We start from the raw sequence: 19,679 nt of genomic DNA, 5'->3' as shown, positions 1-19,679 counted from the left end.
TGGGCCTTAAGGAACATACAAAATATAAATTTGCCGAATTGATCGAGCCATTCTCGAGTTATACGCTTAGCAACATTCATTTTTATTTATATAGATTTATATATTATTATATATATAGTCTTGTACATTATTAACGACGGAGGTCACACAAAAAATATTAGTACAAAATTATACACGGCTTAAGTTTGTGTCATCTGCTATTACACTAAATGTGAAAAAAGAGAGTTGAAAACTTCATACTTTTTTGAATAAATTAAAGATATATAATATAATGCTTATAATCTTTTACAATTATGTATGTAATGTATATATTTTATACGAAATACAAAACAAAAGTTCTAAACTCCCGACATTATTAAGTAAAACAAGCCAAAATCCAACGACCGTCGCTGAGACCAATTAATTCTTGTTTAGTGGACGAGACTGAAACAGAAATATAGTGGTACTATGTCTTGATTTAATATATTTAATTTTCAACTGCAAAGTGAAATTTATTGTTCGTGGCGAAAGTAGCGCCCTTTGGGTACTTCCTTTAAATTGCCATAATATATGGACCCCAATGAAATATGGACTACAATTAAGTACTTTAAAACAAAATAAAACAAGTTACTTAGTTCATTAGATGATGTCGTATTTGTTGACTTTTTTTTAGTTATCTATCGTGGAATCTATACAAAATGTGAATTATTGAAATGTATGTATGCGTATTCCTTTCGAAAGACTACGCCATATTGGATGGTTTTTGTTTTTGTGTTCGTTATTGTTAGGATAGGATTTATATATAAAAAAACAAAAAAATATATATTCATAAAAAAGGTAGTACAGCGATCAGTTAGTTATTCTATATAATCGGATATTTTTTTAAGACAATAAGCCCATGAAAGTAAGCAGTGGGTATTTTACAGTAAGCATAGAACAAGTATAATCATTATAGAAAAAGAGGCCTAAATATGCTTGACAGTGTGATATGTAGGTACTAATAGTTCCATTTCCGAAATTATCGCGAACAAATAAAGTAGTAAATTATTCGTAAATCCCACCTCCCTAAGTCATAAAAAATATTTAAATTTTAGAAATACTTTACCAAAATAGTGTCAAACAATAAATATTTACATGCCCTTGCAAATAATAACCCTAATACGTTGAAACAAAAAGTCCTACGTTTTATGTAATATAAAAAAATATGAAAATGTCACCAACACACACGCTATGTAACAACAAACATGTACAAGGTTCAGATAGGGCCAAAAAAGTGTCAATCCCTGAGTCTGACCGCTTGGCAAGACTCCAGAAAATACTATTTACATATTAACACAAGCGTTTTATATACAGTTTCAAAGCAAATCTTTCGATAGTTTAAAATTTAAGGTATGTACTGAAATCACTTTTATTTTAAAATCATGTGTATAATAAAACACTTATTATACACTTAGAACAACTAAATATTTTAGTTGTTCTTACATTAATATTTATTACAGTGTTTTCGATTAGTTTTTTTATTTGTATGTCATTTTTATGTATTTTTTTTTTATATAAGCTCCTTTCTTTATATATATTTAAAATTTATCATAAAAATGGCCACTTTCATGTAATCGTTTATGTATAATGTTTCTGTGACAGTTTATTATTGTGACTGCATTCAAAGTGCCGATAGTATAGTAATCCTGGCAGAGTCCCTGAAAGAACTCAGCACTATGCTAGGTGACCTCCATAACACCTCACAACGGGTGGGTCTTAAAATGAAAATGGGCAAAACAAAGATTAGGTCTAACTTCCGTGTCACACATACCTGTCGTAGTTGGCGGATCTTCTCTCAACGTTGTCGACGAGTACATCTACCTGGCAAAACTGATCCGCGTGGGTAAGTCCAACTTCGAGAGAGAGGTAACTCGTAGAATCTAACCGGGTTGGGCAGCGTTCACGAAATTACAAAATATCTTTCGTCCAGTATACCTCAGTGCCTGAAGGCAAAAGTGTTTTAACAATATGTGTTGCCAGTGTGATGACCTACAGCATTGAGACGTGGTTTTTTATCGTTACCCTATTCCATAGGCTCGAGGTCGATCAGTCAGTGGCGGAAAAAGCTTTGCTTAGTTTTTATCTACATGTCAGAGTCTGGAATAATGAAATCTATAGAGGAACGACACGATGGTCACCGAGATAGCTCTCAAAATCTGCAAATTCAAATGGCAGGCCATATTACAAGAAGAACCAATGACCGATAGGGAAGGAAGGTTCTCGAATGGTAACCATATCGGGGCTAAAGGAGCACAGGCCCCCAATCAGGAAGACTGACGACCTTAAGAAGACATCAGGAAGTCGCTGGATTCAGTGGGTGCGGGACTGGTTTAGCGGACATTAGGGGAGGCATATGTCTAGCATTGGACTGTTAAAGGCTAATAGATGGATAGATGGATAGATTCAAAGTAGAAATAAGTCACATTGCATAAGCGACACAATACTTGCACTAATTCAACTTTACAATAACAAACCAAATATTTAATACTAAAGCAATATCCGTCACTCAACAAACGTACAATTAGCGTCTACGGTGACGAGATAAAGCGAGTTTAAAACAAGCAAAACGCAAAATCTGCAGATTTGCTCGTTTTCCTTTGCAGACAAAAACTCTTGTCGCGGCCCAGAGCCGCAGCGTAACGAAGCGTAAGTAAGGCCACTCCGCGAATGCAGAATGCGAATATGTATAGAGTATGGATCATGTAGATATAACTATATTTTTGTTTTTAATGACGGATTTACAAAGTAATCGTACCAAAGGGCTGTTGCGCTAGAATTCACAGGTTCAATATTTTTCGTAGTCGTATTTGTATTATTTATACCTCGAAAGCAAACTTTAATAGGTGGTAGGTTTGCATTTGACAAAAACTTTGTCTAATGAAGAGAAAATGCGAGGTCTAGTTTATTGTTTGTATCTGTCGGAAAAATATTTTTCTACATTTCTCTCCTTTTTATCATCGTTTAAATGTGTTTCTCAATGAAAAGGTCTAACAAAACCAAAAAAAATATATTGATTAATAATATACAAAATATATCGAATAAAAACTAGTACAAAAAAAAACTGTAAAGTAACAACTTGTATATATTCCACTACTGAATTTCGTTTCACTCTTGTTCTATCAAATTAATAAAATTTTACTAAAAAGTCGTCTTTGTAGTCGAGCTTCTCTCATCATATCTTAGTAAAAAAGTTAATAAAGAACTAAGTGCAGGAAGTCGTATTTTTTTATTCAAACCCCCTTATTTTTGCGCCAGTAAAATAATCATTATAATCATAATTAATTTTAATCACCTGAAGTTTTTATACAACCTTAAGAGTATCTACAGTAAAATTAATCTGCGTGGTCATATGGAGCGCACGCTAGACGACGGCGTTTCTTGCTCTGTCTAAAGTAAAGGACGCCTTACTATATACACAATGCCTGTATATAAAACCTTATCCACATTACTTTCAAAATGTAATTTTACATAAAACATTATGCATTTTCCTAAGCGCAGCATTTTCTAAGCTTATCCTTCTTAATTCATTTTCTTTCCTTGTTTCTTTTAATATATTTAATATATGTTTTGTATGTAATGGTATTTCTTCGACCACAGATAGATTTGAAACATTTACGACACTTTGTGATCGTTTTTCAACTACAATTTTATGGGCTGACATGACATCTTCCTCGACTTATTGTTTGTAAATCACTGATAGTTATTGTAAAGCAACAAAAACTAGCCCCCTCCTATAATTTAAATTTTATGGTCATAATTTTTTGAACGTTTATTAACGAACGTTAATTGTATCTCATTACTCTAAATGAAGTCTCCCAATGTTTCTAGTTTTGTGAGAACATAACTGCGTACATGTAATAAGAAATAGTTTTACTCTATCGAAATAGTTAAAATAAAATCAGAAAAAAATGTGAAAAATATAAAACACAGCGATATATGGAACTAAATTTGATTTACACTAGTAATCGGCCGGGGTCGTAAAGACCCAAAGTGCTACCGTACACTATGTACAAATTTAATAAACACATAAAAAAATGCACACGCACATAAAAAGAGGCTAAACGTTATACTTGCAACTGTTAATTAAATACCACAATACCAAAGCGGATAAAATGTAATTACTGTTTAAATTTTTACGTTTTATAAATGATTTTTATTTTCATTTTGAAAACAATAACTTTTTTTAATTACTAATATCCTACTTTGTTCATACGTATAATAAAAACAGAAGATGAACTGTAAAAGAAAAAATAATTTACGTTAAAATTGATACAAAATATGAATACATTCGTAAAGTTCAATCATCATTATGTGTTACCATTATTGCAATTTATATAAATATAAACCGAAGGAAAAAACTGGTTAAAAAATAATCGTGTTTACTTTCCCTACGCCTTTTGTAGTTCCCAAAGACAGTAAAAAGTGGTCAGCTCAGTTATTTAAAACGTTATTAGTTGGCGGTTCAATTTTCATATTTCTTTTTATGTCTATATTAAACGATATCTCAAGCTCAGTAATAAGCTCCTTACTGCTTTAATAAAGAGTGCTGTAGTCTTTACGTTATCGAAGAAATCTCGGAGGCGTGACCACGCTTATACTTTGCAATATGAAAAAGATGGTCTACAGGGAATTGCACCTTATCTTTCATTATTTAAAGTCTTTTTTGCAATTGAAATGTAGCATTTATATTATTTGTTGTACGACTTGATCTACGAAGGTGCACGCTTCATTTGTATTCGCATAGAACCCGGACCTCAGGAGATCTCTCATCTACGATTCCTTTTACAGGTATTTTCTAGGTAAACTTTAACAGCATATTTGAAAAATCGTGCTCTCCTAACTTTGGAAGCTTTTTAAAAAATGTAAATTTCACCGAGGTGTTTCGGTTAGAAATTTAAAGTATCTGATACTTGCATTCAGGAAAATGTTTCCATGTTCAGAGAAAAATTCAACGATGTATTGGACCTTAAATGATTTTATAAAATATTTTGTACTTTCTTAACTAATGAACACAAAATTTCAAGCAATACTTCCATAATTTTACTATTTCATTTGATATTTTATGTTGGTTATGATTGTGTATAAATTAAGCTAGAACCTCAAACTATGCAAAAAGCTCGAAATTTGTATACGGTTTAGTCTGTTATATACCACTGCTAGGCATAGGCCTCTTATCCCATGTAGAAGAAGGATCAGAGCCTGATCCACCACGTTGCGTCAATGCGGGTTGGCAGATATATTCCCTGCTATGAGTAACGGTCGCTATCAGGTGTAAATAAAAACAACCGGGACCGGCGGCGTTTTTGGAAATCGTATTTAAATACAAAGTACATATTTATAAAATATGAATATTTTTTTACCGACAATAATAAAAAATATAAATAAATATAAAAAATCAAAAATAATAATGGAGACCGCGTCTTGGCAAACGCAGTGTGGGACGTCCTCCGGCCCGTTGGACCGACGATCTACGTAAGATTGCCAGTGTAGGCTGGATGAGGATTGCGGAAGACCGGGATGTGTGGCGCGAACTTGGGGAGGCCTATGTCCAGCAGTGGACTGCGATAGGCTGAAGTGATGATGATGATGAAAAATAATAATGGTAAAATATGAATAATATTTTTCAATTTTACCGACATACTAATAAAAATAATAATAAATAACTGCCTATTTAAATAAAAAATAACGAGTGCAATTAGAAAAAAAAGGAAAAAAATATTTGATCAGGGACATGGGGATTCCCCACCGAGCTATTACAACTTTATAGACAGTTGCAAAATTTACCTTCGTATTCTAACGATATTTTTTCACTCCCTAAAAACAGGGATAAGACGACATTTTCTAAAAATGAATCCTAGCTAGATGAATTTATTTCCCCCAAAACCTCCTATATACTAAATTTTATGAAAATCGTTTGAGCCGTTTCCGAGATTCAGGTTCTATATATATACAAGAATTGCTCGTTTAATAGTAATATATTATTATTTTATATTTATTAGTAACAATCCTAGAAACAAAGATTATTTAATGCAAGAAATATTTTATTTATCACCGAGGGTTCTGAAAGATTCACCTTTACACAAATGTAAAGTTATTATTTAAAATTTCTCCATTGCATAAATGCATAATTATATATCTGATCATAATCATCACATGCATATATCAATATAGCCTGAACCTAACCCAATAAAAATGTAGAAGTATTTCAACCAAAGACTGCAAAATCAAATTTCAACAAAGCATCTGAATCTTTCAAGTGCTTCCTTTTCAAAAATGTCGTCTCACTGAAAGGAAACTTTAAGACTTGTATATCAGGGGATTAGAAATGAAACTGTCCTATCAGCTAAAAAAACTTTTGTTTAGAATATTTTGCTTATTTCACTTGATGGTTATAATATATATATATATATATATATATAAATTCTACTGTTCCTATTAGATCTAATTTCTACTGGATTAAATAATTATTAATAAAAAATTAATAAATATTAATGAAATTAATATTTATTAATTATTAATTTATTTAATTATTAATTTATTTAATTATTATGAATATATTAATTATTTAACTTTTTTTATTTCTATTATTATTTCAAAACAAACAAGAGGCACTCCCGAAAGTTATCACTAAGTGGTTGTTAATTTAATTTTTCAACACTGATGTCTACAAAGCATTACGGATGTCTTGATAACATCATTACTTTTACTTAGATCTCTAAATTTTATGCTTTACCAGCATCCATAAAATACCGACGCAAATGGGGAACCGATATCTTTTAAACTATTCTAAGCGATATTCAGTTGAATTCATTCTTGTGGACAAACCAATTAATTTTACGGTTCGTCGCAATGGAGACTTACTCCTGCAGCATATTATTTTAGCAGTGGACATTAACCCAGCAGTTTATATCGTATTGTTACGCTGAGGCAGTATTTTATTTGAGACGGTCATAATCGCGATCATCAATTTATATCAAAATAATAGAACTTGTAGTTGGGTAGTCGAATGGCGTATACTTTATGTAACTATTACTGACCTTCTGATTCTTTTTTTTTTTTGTCTCTCGTGTCTCTCTGTTGTATTATTTATTTATATTATTCGTGTGTTTTGATTTGGATAAATTAAAATTAAGTATTTTTATTTAGTACAATTTTTTTAAATATAGGATTGTAGATTTATCCAATCTATACATATAATAAAATGGTAGGAAAGTCAAAACTGTACATTGAATATTTTTTTTAAAGAATACTTGGGGTGTGAAAATTTTACAAAACAGATGAGTCCGCGTCATTTTTGGTAAACTTGGTGAGGCCATGTCCAGCATTGAACAGCGATAGGCTGAAGTGATGAGTGACTAATACTAATGATTAATTAGTAATTTATAATATGAATACCATATTGAAAACATTTTCAATAATCTATATATTATTCCCTTTCCGACGGTAACTCGTTGAAAATACAAGTCCTTCCTAACACAATATGTATAGCATTTTATCCATTTTTCTTGTGCCTCTTGTTTATCCAATACGTTTGTCCTGAATATTATAAAAGCGTTTGCTCTGCAGAAATACCTTAAAAATGTTTTAGATACGGTCAGCGGTAAAGTTTTTATAGGAAAATATTCAGTATCCATGATACCGTGGTAGAAAATTGTTTCTTTATATGCGAACGACCGGTAAAAAGGTTCAGAGCTATTTACAGAGATTTATGTATGAAAACTTTTATGTTTTCGCACTAAGGAATATTTTAATGGCCGTTTTATATGAATAAACAAGACGAGCTTAGCACGTCTTAGTCCTTAATGGCAATTTAAACATTCAAGGAGCTGGAAAACATTACTTGAGTTAACTCTGTTATTTTTACCTTATTTTTTTTTCTACTTTGTTCAACGTAGTTTTGAAAAAATATCGCTTAATATTAAACGTTGTGATAAAATTCTTCGCAATCATTTACATAGTATTAGGAATTTTCCTTTATATTTTTTTATTCAGAATTTCTCTAATGGATCACAAAATGGATATTAATGTTATTTTTGTTAAAACTACGACATCACAGCTACTGGTTTATGTCTTAGTTAGAATTATTACGTTCTACTTTTTCATCTTTGTTTCTTGTTTGTTATAAAAATAATGTACTGAAAAAGTTTATTTGAATCAAAAAGCATTTGTTAAACGTGTGTAGTTACTATTCTAATTTGTAGCTGCACAATTCTATTAAAATATATTTCTTGTCTTTGAAAAAGAACTTGGCGTATGTGGACGAAGGAATATTATATAATTTTTAGTAACATCCTTAATGTAATGTAACACACGTTGTTCTTTAACAAATACACATAACCATAAGCTTAACAAATCTTAAATTAGTATTTTAAAATCCTCGCCACCCAGAAGAATACAATAGTGCTATGTAATTAATTTTATTACGCTAAGAGCGATAGTTTTTACGAAGCTGTGTGATCTGCATAATTAACAAAACTTTGATAAGCATATGATTTTTTATGACTACAATGAATTCTATAAACATTATACATATTTACAATTCACAACTTAAGAACTAAATATTTTACAGAAAAATAAAATAGAAATAAAATAGAAAATTTAATTAATATAAATAATCATTCAATTAAAGTAACAAATATGTCTAACTCATATATGTATGTCTAATATATATATATATAATAATATGTCTGTGTAACCTTTTTTCAGAGGGTATGTAACAAGAATGTTATGCATATATTCAGCAATGTATTAAAAAAGTCAAACAATCCATACCATAAAAAGTGGCAAATTAAAATTCCCCTTATTATGAGAAAAGTCATATGCTTAGCACTAGGATGTTGAAAAAAAGTTAAAAATAGAGTAAAATATTAAAACAAGACAAGACGCTGTGTGGCTACGGCAATAAGAATATAGCCTCCCCCTCTCTTACCGTGGGTGTCGTAAGAGGCGACTTAGGGATAACACAGTTCCACTACTACCTTGGAACTTAAAAAGCCGATCAATGGTGGGATAACCATCCAACTGCTGGCTTTGAAATACACAGACCGAAGACGGGCAGCAGCGTCTTTGGTGCGACTAAGCCAGTCCTGCGGTTACCAACCCGCCTGCCCAGCGTGATCACTATGGGCAAAACACATGAGTTCACGCCATTTTTGGCACAAACTTATGAAGGCCTATGTCCAGCAGTGGACTGTGATAGGCTGAAATGATGACGACGAATGATGATTAAGACAAGTATAAATTCAGTGCAAAATATCTCATCTAAAGCTAACGGTATTTGAGAAAAATGATAACCAACACGACTCAAAAGCACGTAACTGTCTTTAATAGCGTATAAAAATAAAAGTCAGTACAACACAACCTACGCTTACATATGTCTGATTTACAGCAGCCAATCTTGAAAGTAGCTGTCTTGAGTCATGGCCATCTGATAGCCATAGTTTACGCGCTTATAACCCATCTCCCCCACTCCGAGATATTTGCGACATTTTATCCGGTTTTAGCGATCCTTGATAAAGGCAATAAAACGCTGGATATATCGAAGAAATAAAACGGGGAAAAGAAATTTACTGCAGTTTGAATGTGGCTATTGAAAAGGAAATTGTTTTTGAAGTGTTTATTGTTTTTAATTATAGGATTTTTTTAATATTGTTCTATTTAAATAACACTTTCTTAAATATATATTAAATTATATGTTATAACGTTATATTATGTCTCTGCGACGAAAAATAACTTAGTTTCGTCTTAATGACGAATGGCAACGTAATAATATCATAATAATATTTTTACGTTACGGGCATACATGTTTTTTTCTATTTTTATTAATATACCTAGTTGTATATTAAAAAAAAAACAAATTAAATAAAAATTTAATAAAAAATTCAAAGAAACCCCCGTCACAATAACCTGAGTTGCCTTTAAAAAGTAAAAATAATTTAAGAAACTCAATCTTAAAATACCTAAGTAAGTACGAATATTAATAATTCTAAAAAAAAAATACACCGCGTTGGGGGACCGCTCCTACTTATTTACTTACTATTTATTTCTTCATTAGTATCATATGCCTACCTAACTAACGCCGAGTTGCACGAAACAAAATTAAAATTTAAGTAGAGATTAAACTAATTTAATCACAAGAATTTCATACAATTCTTGCGATTAAATTAGTTTAATCACTACTTAAATTTTAATTTCTTTTCGTGCAACTCGGCGTAAGTCTTTTTCCCAAGCCTTATTATTTGGGCAGACGTCGCTGACGGTGGTATCCAAAACGCAATATTTTGAAGTAATTTTATAAAAGTTTTCTTTCACTAATTTTATTTTTAAATTCATCTATGTTGCTTAGTTAAGTTAGGTTAGTTTAGACTATTTGTCATAGAATTGTTAGGTTTGCAGTATCTTTCAAGACAGCAGTTAAATCATACATATCCCGATTTGCACGTCCGTTTCTCTTTCGAGTAATTGTTCGTCTTGTTGTTTTTATGGATTCGAACAACAAAAATTTTGCACTACTATATCTCTTACAGAGAAGGATGAGATACAAATACGAACTTTCATCGTCCATAACGTCTACTGTATTTGAAATTTTGAATTTATAAACATATATCACATATATTGCAGTTATTACACTTAACATTATTTGACGACGCCATATTTGCACTAGTAAGCGAAATCAGTGCGCCCGCGCTTGCGTTTTGCAACGGCGTTGGGCGAAGACTACAATGCAGAATAGAAGAAGGACAAATGCAGAAATAAGTAACAGAACAACTGCGACAGAAATATTTTTATCTTTACTTACTTTTTTATTTTTACACCATTTCGAATAGCCGTTGAATAAAATAAGAATTTATACCATGTATGTTGCAATATTTTTATTATTTTCAACAGATCTGTATTTACTTCTATTAATAAGGAACAAAGAAAACAGTTTTCGGAAATTTACTTGTCAAATAAAAAATAAATAAATAAACGCTTCACACTCAACGGCCCCCAGTAGGAGTTTCTCCTGTGTCGGGGGTCCGGAAACACATACAATACACAAGCACAAACGCCCAGACCATGACAAACATCTATATGGCCAATACAAATATTTGTCGTGAGCAGGGATCGAACCCGCGACCGCCAGCGCAACAGCCAATATTGTGACCGCTGCGCCGCTGTTACTTGTTTTTTACCGCTCCAACTTTTCTATTTGAATATACGACACAATACAAATTTTTTTAAAAGCTTTTATTTAACTTTCAATGCATGTATTTATGTATGTTGGTTAGAGTGGAACCTTGCAACTCAATTTTGAAGCATTAATATAACACATCACATAACATATGTAGTATAACAATAATTTTTAATTTTTTTTCCTAGGCAATGTGGGAAAATATCTCGTATAAATATATTGCACGTGAAGCAAAACTTTGTAACCCTTTTTACGAAAATTACGTAGGCGGACGAGTATAAAATTTCACACACTTATAATTTATACATAAACGGAGTGCATAAGTGCTTATATATTTTTTAATTATACATAATAAGTACATTAAATCAATAAAAAAAACACTACACACACTACCATGTTTTTGACACGCATATTATACTGTTTTGTTGATTGACAAAGTCTGTAGTCAAATTGAATAATTTGAAAAAAAAAGGTTCTTTATTTTCATTATTATTTTTTTAATTTAAATATTTAATTATGGTCGAATTTCGACCTCTAGGCGACCACTAGTATTGATAATTACTCAAAAAGAAACCGACATTTGCACCGTTACAATTATCCGCGCCATGCAAAAATCTATTATTATGTGTACCCAGGACATACCATTCACCTAGAGCGAAACAACTTAGGTTTGGCAGGCTTCTTCAAGTCTTCATTCCGCAACACTTAAAGACAAAAGTCTTCGAACAATGTATCCTGCCTGTTTTAACATACTCACACATCTACACACATAAATTTAGGGTCGTTCAAAGTGGAATGGAACGAGCTATGTTTGGGTCTCTATCAAAGATAGGATTAGAAATGAGACTATCCGCCAGGGAACGAAAGTAATCAACAAACACCACAGAATTAGCAAGTTGATGTGGCATTGGGCTGGTAACCTGTATTGTAGAACCATTGGCCGCTGGAGCAGACGTATCCTGGAGTGGAGACGACGTGTTGGCAAACACAATGTTGGACGTCCTCTGGCCCGATAAACCGACGATCTATGTGAGATTTCCGTGGAGGCTGAATGAGTATTGCAGAAAACCGGCATGTCTAGCGTGAGCTTGGAAGACCTTTGTCCAGCAGTGGAATGCGATTGGTTGAACTGATAGAAAAATCTAACTTGTAACCGCAAAGTTAAGTAAAATGTTGTCAGTATTACAGTAAAACGGTCTGCCTACGTCAAACATGGGTAAACTTATTCATACTTTAGTCCTCTATTATACCGTCTTAGAGAATGAATTTTTAAAATCGTTTTAGCGTACCCATCTGCGTTAAGAAACTTTGACAAAAAATATCATACTTGTAAACCCATTGGCTTATGTGTTACAGTTTCATCAAGTTGAAATGCTTGTCTACGTAAACATTTAATATGTCCACAGTAAAACAGAACGTTTACAAATTACGTTACAAAAACTCGTAACTTATGTTAAAATGTATCTTACATACTAACTTTTTTCCATTGGATTACTTAAGCTGTTAAGATATATATTTTTAAGTTCCATGAACTTAAATATATGTATATATCTAAGTTTACAACTTTTGTAATAATATGGATCACCAGCTATATCATTCTTAGCCGAGGGTAACTTTTTAATTCCAATAACGAATTTTACCAAAAAACACTACTTAATAAACTTTACATTAGTTTTTGTTTTTCTCACGTGGGTAGAGACAAAAGATATTAAATTGTATTTTTATATTACACACGTAATAGATATGCTATTTGAGAACCAATGCTATCTGTAGCATTATACGACTCGCTTCAAAAGGGTTCCTATTGAACTTTTTGTCCTAGCACTTTGATTACCAACATTCTTCGAAGGCATAAAAAGCAATATTATCATACAAAACACCAGTAAAGATCGGAAAGCAATCCGCCAGTCACGTCCCGGAATCGTTGGCGCGCGGCTGTAACGGGATTTTATTTTCCGGAAAATTGCCGAGTCATAATAATACGCTGACTCATAAATAAGGATCGACATTGGCTCTCGAGGAATTCTTTTTACGCCACATTTCACTGTTACTTTGATAAGGGCGCTGCGATTTCAAATTTTTTGTAGACTTTAATTAAACATTTATTTTGAAGACTATGGTTTCTTGTATCCACCCACCTATATTTATTTTTCTATCGCCTCCATTATTTTAGCCATCGCATGTTCAAAAAAGAAGAATTATTAAGAATAAGATATTAAGAAGCGGCCGCTACCACGAAAAGCGCGTCCATTTAATAAAAAACGCCACGAAAGTCAACTGCTATTCTTTAAAAAAATTAAAATACATTTTTTTACAGTATGCAAAAAAAACCTATATATGATTCAACACATTCTGAAAAGCATCCTAATAATTTTAATCATCAAATTTTTAAATGCTCAGATAAAGTACAGTATTTATTGTCAAGCTTCAAATTTTAAAGGAATATCTTAAAAACTGGAAAAGTAAATCAATCAAACTCTAACGTAGTTTCAACATCCAAACAGTCTGTCAGCATTGTAACAAGTTTCTTGTAGAAATTCAAACGTTACTTTTACTTGGGAGAACAACTTAAGGCCATTTAAGTGTAAGTAAGCGCATACTGAAATCGACGCCAGACAACGTCAGGCTCGAGTTTTGTTTCAAGTACGGCTTAATTGTTTTTTATATTTTAATATATGTTTTAACATTGAGTAAAAATTCTAGATTCAAATATTATATTAATTTAGGTATGGCACAGCAGAAAATATTCTGATCCAATTCTGAAGTAGTCTGTATTTTTCTTAATAAATTCTTTCTTAGCACCAAATAATTTTACAATGAACCATTATTAAAAATTACTACTCCACCACCCAAACTGTGTGGCAGGTTGTCAGAGGAAGTATCTCAAACTTACAGAAATAAATATCTAGAAACCCGTAGTAGAACGGCGTGGCGTATGGAGGTTTGTCCATTCTCTTATGTAGAAAATGTTGATTTCAATTCGGTTTGTGTCTCGTATCCGTATGTTGCTTGCATGATTTTACTGATGTCGAAAGTTATGGGTACTGTGTATATAAGTATGGGGGCGTCTTTTTATTAAAATTCTCCAAAATGAGAATATGAGAGAAACATGAAACAGTTTTGGCCTTGAAAGAAAAGAAAGCAAAAGAAAAACATACTTGTTACAAACTTACAACATTAACATAATTGAAGTTTATTGTAAGGTTGATGTTAAAATATTAAGAATTTTAGTTGGTAGTACACATGAAATAAAGTATATACTTAAAAGAGGATAGTTATTTCTTTCAATGCATTCATTACAAAGACATACAATAACATTTTTTTACAATTTTTCACTGTATGTCTGTCTGTTTGTTCCGGCTAATCTCTGAACGGCTGGACCAATTTTTACGGGACTTTCACTGGCAGATATCCGATGTAATAAGGAGTACTTATGCTAATTTTATTTAAGAAATTTTTATATGACTCTGCGAATTGAACAATAACTTTTTTCTTAAATTCCACGCCGACGAAGTCGCGGACTCAGCTAGTATTGAATAAATATATCATAAAATTTTTTGGCTTGCAGTATTTGCAATATTCCTTTACTATAACAACTGATAACTTCAGTAATACTAATCGGTTCCTTCATAAATATTTTGCTACATTTAAAGAGGACTGCCCACTTTGTATCGGGGTTTCGGCCCCGAGTGGACAGTCACTGAGAATAATGATTATATATTAAGTTAGTAGTACTAACAAGTAGAAATTAGAAAAATGATATAGTTTTGTGTCCAAGTGTTTCATTTTTTGTTTTTTTTTTGCGGATAATTACAAGAAGGTTTCTGAAATAAAAAATCATTGTTTTTGTTATTTTGTTTTACTAATCGGATTCGTACGTTAACAGAATGTTATCTAAAAACTAAGCAGGTAGATTTATAAATTCTTGAAACCTTTTTCAGCCCAAAAACCAAATATTGTCATGACATGGGCACAACAATCTACTGTCCGTCGACCAACCATGCAGTTGCAATCATATTTTTTTTTTATGGCTTCTCTGCCTGACCTTTATTGTTTACATATAAAATAAACACAAAATATATTTTCCTACTTATATGCCTACTGTGTATTTTACGTCGCAGTAGTGATGAATTCTCGGTTGACGGAAAACCTTTCAGTAGGTTGCTATATCACTATAAAAGCAATATGGAAGTCAAATGAATGTATGACGCAAAAGTCTGTAGTTTAGGGTTGCCATAATAAAAAATATTTACAATAAACAAATAAATCGATTAAATCGATAATCGACTTTAATATAATTAATTGCTTGCTTTTTATTTAGTCAATAACAATGTTTCTAAAATAGTTTATTTTTCACCAAAGTTAAATGTTTTTTTACTAAATACACTTTTATAGATAACTTTTTTCTTATAAATTCGATTTAACAATACTTTTAATCGATTTTAACAAATAATTGATTTAAAAATATTTTAAAATCGATTGTTCGTCAATAATTATTGTTCGTTTAAGACTGGCAACATGGTGTAATCAAATCACCAACCGAAAATAAACTAGAAGTATATAATTAATGAATTAAAATACTTATTAAATAAACTTTTTATCAGTTTATATTGATACAACTGAAAATCACGAATAATCATGATTTAATATATGAAAATTTTTGGAATATTTGTTTTTTTGTATGAATTATGTTCACGCTGGGTCGAAAATGGACAGTCCCCTTTAAAATAGATACATTTTGACTTAGTTGAAATTACCAACAATGTGAATAACTTTATTATAACTAAAATAACACTTAACAATAACGGCGATGGTCAACGATACAAACTTACGCAATATTCAACAGGTAAGTCCTATTACTGGAAACGATTAAAACTATTCATAATTGTATTCATTATAACAGAACAAAGTATGCATCTAGTAAAGAAAACAAACTTCCTTATCACGGAACCACCGCGATATTCGAGAAAACTTTTATAATTCAACTAACATTATCTCACGACCGATCAGTCCCCTCGGATCGTTACCTCGTTAATGTGTCCTTTTGTTTTGTACAATTACATCCTTAGTGGTCTCACGGATGAGATAACTGTTTCGGCCCTTTTCTAAATTAGTTCTGAGGATTATCGCCTTTGATGATTGTAGCGACGTGGCTAAACGTTTTATGAAGTATAAGCTGTGATATAGGATTTTAGACGCTAAATAAGCGTTTTAGAAAAATTACGTAAGCATTAAAAATTTCATCTACCACTCGATAGTAAAAACACATAGTATGGCATTAAAATGGATAGATACAATCTACGAACTTTTTTTTTCTTCTACTACCACTATTATATTTGTAGAGTGTTACACACCGTTTTTCTAGCCCAGTGAGAAAGAGGGGTTAACCTTTTTTGTATAGATTTGTATAACTATTTGTGCATACACATGCATGTAAAATATGTGTTTAAAATATCGACTTTATTGATAATTAAATAAAATAGAGATATACAAATATTAGCTCAACAAGATTAATAATGCATGCATAATAATATTTAAACACGTTTATGAAAATCGTGATTCAGGATTCAGGCTATTCAAGATATTATTGCTCCACCAGTAGATTACTCGGTCAATGCTTTCAAAGACTCCTACCGCCAATTAACTGATAATATAATTATACATTTATAACAATAAATAGTAACAACATTCATTAAATTAATTATACATAATTATATACTTGATAGATGAACTAATTGGTTGACATTATTAATTATGAGTACCTATTATACGATATGGATTTATAGGGTAGTGTACATATATCTTTCCATAGTTCATTTTACAAGAAATTTATTGCAAACTCACGCGAACTAATAATCGATATCACGTGTTTGAAATTATGGTACATTGCTCCAATTCTGATGGGTTATAATATAATGCTATATAGCCTATTAACTTTACTGATTAATGGACAAACCAACAATGTAAGATCGTTTTAAATATGACTGATAGGACTTATAAAAATCACTTATTAAAAATAAATCATCTAATACTTTTATAAAATTCTCATGTCGCGGTGATTGTAGTTAAACTCCTCCGAAACGGCTTGACCGATTCTCATGAAATTTTGTGTGCATATTGGGTAGGTCTGAGAATCGAACAACATCACTTTTTATCCCCTTAAATGTTAAGGATAGTCCCCCCCTAATGTTTTTTTAATTTTTAGATAAATTATTTTTTTATTTTATTATGAAGTGGCGTTGAAAAATACATACAACCCTAAATTTTCACCCTTCTACCACCAACCCCTATTTTTAAATAGTGCTTAGCGGCAAGACAACGTTTGCCGAGTCAGCTAGTATAAATATAATAATTGTATATTTTTATATATCAATATAATTATTATATAACTCAATGGCCTATTATTCATTATTTTAATTAAATCATAGATATAAATTATGTTAACAGACCACGGGTTAGATTTTTTATACATTGTTACGACTGAAGTTAAATAAAAAGCGGACGGATAAGTTATAAAAAATATACGATATTATATAGAATTCGTTGGTAAATAAGAGGCAATCGAAATCGTTTCAAATAAAAAATGTATAAAAATACATGAAAACCCTTTACGTCGTTAGGGTTTTTCCATTTTGTTAGAAAGTGTTTTTTTTGGTTTTTTTTTTTTACCAAACTCGTAGTATCTTTGATGTCATAGATTCAAAGATAAGTAAAAAACTTACTGCTATAGTCAAAGCTCTCCCTTGTTTTATGATTTCATTGTCATTGAAGTTTTTGGCTGACGGATTTTATTCCACAGTATTTGAAACCATCGTGCATGGATGCGCACATTGTGACGTGAAAAATATGATTCTAAAATAGTCCAATTTGAAACCGCTATTAAAATACGCTTGAATTATTACATTCACAAAAACAAACTTGAATACCGTTTTGAGTTTTCATCATTACAGCCTATACAGTCAACTGCTGGACATAGGCCTCCACAAGTTTACGCCAAAAATAATGTGAACTCATGTCTTTTGCCCATAGTCACCACGGTGGGCAGGCGGGTTGGTGACCGCTGGCTTTGTCGCACCGAAGACGTTTTGAGTTTTAGTATCTTATTATTATAATATACCGATCAACACACGAAATTACTGATATATATGTAGTATGTATTACGAACATTTTTAATTAGAGTGAAGCCTAAAATCCTTTTTCCTTTATCATTCTTTTTGAGACATAAATAAAGTATGACTTACGCGTGTTTAAATCGCATAAGAAAAAAATCGCAAACGCAAAGCCGAAGTGCGGTTTGATCGAACATTATTTTCACGATATCACACTGTAGTTAGTTTCGGCTCACACAGCTCCCAAAAGACAAGGAAACATTGGAACAAGTTCTATCCAAGTTATGATAACAGTAAGACCATCACAAAGTATGAAGCAAAATCAACTTTGTTCTTCTCGGGAAGTTAAAATGTCGCGACGCAATGCTCTTATAGGTTAGGAGCTAATTATGAGTTACGAACAATATGATTTTAATATTTTGCATAAAATATATAAATCATTTCTTAAATCTCGAAATATGTAAATTTACTGATTAACAATTTCTCATCGTAGGTAGCATGATCGTGTAGCTTGATTGACAATCGTTCTAGTGGTATGATACGTAACGGTCACGGGTATGATTTCAGCTCGAATCAGACAATTAATTATAATTGTGTAGATATTTATTATTATTATTGTTATTATTTTATTTTAATAAGTAAGTAAACCTCTCGTATTCAGTTCATCGGTTTTATACTTCTCTCCTAGATTATAATATATCGGTATCCCGGGAAATCTTTTATCGAGTTACTCCATTACCGCGGCCCGCGGGAACGCGCCCGCTTTGGCGACTGACAAGAGTACTGAATATGAAAAGAAATTTTCAACAGACAAAGAGACAGGAGTGAGATGTGATGAAAAATATGATTGCCATCTTTTTATTCGTGACAAGTCATTAATTCTAATGAATGAATAAAAATATGGTTCGCCATGAAAAGGAAACACTTAGATATATAAACTACAGTCTTACCAAGCTTGTTGTTATGCTTTTGCCAACCTGCTTTTGAATAGGTCACTTTTACTTTATTTTATAGTTGTACAATAATTTTAAGCAATTCTTCTCTACTAATATTATAAAGCTGAAGATTTTGTTTGTTTGAACGTGCTAATCTCAGGAACTGCTCGTTAGAATTGAAAAATCATTTTTGCGTTGGATAGTCCATTTACCAAGGAGGGCTGGTTATGTAATATTTTATCACATGTTTACTTTAAATTAATTCCCACGAAACCGCAGGGCAAAAATCCACCTCTTATGATCATTTATCGTTTTTCTACACTACACTAATATTACAATACTACATTTCGTTTAAAAAGAAAAAAAAAAACAATCTCAGTATCCAAGTTCCAAGATGACAATAATGAAGTTATTTCTTTAACAGGACCTTAAACAAAACACAGT

This window comes from Melitaea cinxia, chromosome 10 (genome assembly GCF_905220565.1).
Source record: "Melitaea cinxia chromosome 10, ilMelCinx1.1, whole genome shotgun sequence".
In the NCBI taxonomy this organism is placed as follows: Eukaryota; Metazoa; Arthropoda; class Insecta; order Lepidoptera; family Nymphalidae; genus Melitaea; species Melitaea cinxia.
The sequence above is the reverse complement of the archived record's forward strand: the minus strand, read 5'-3'. Positions refer to the sequence as shown.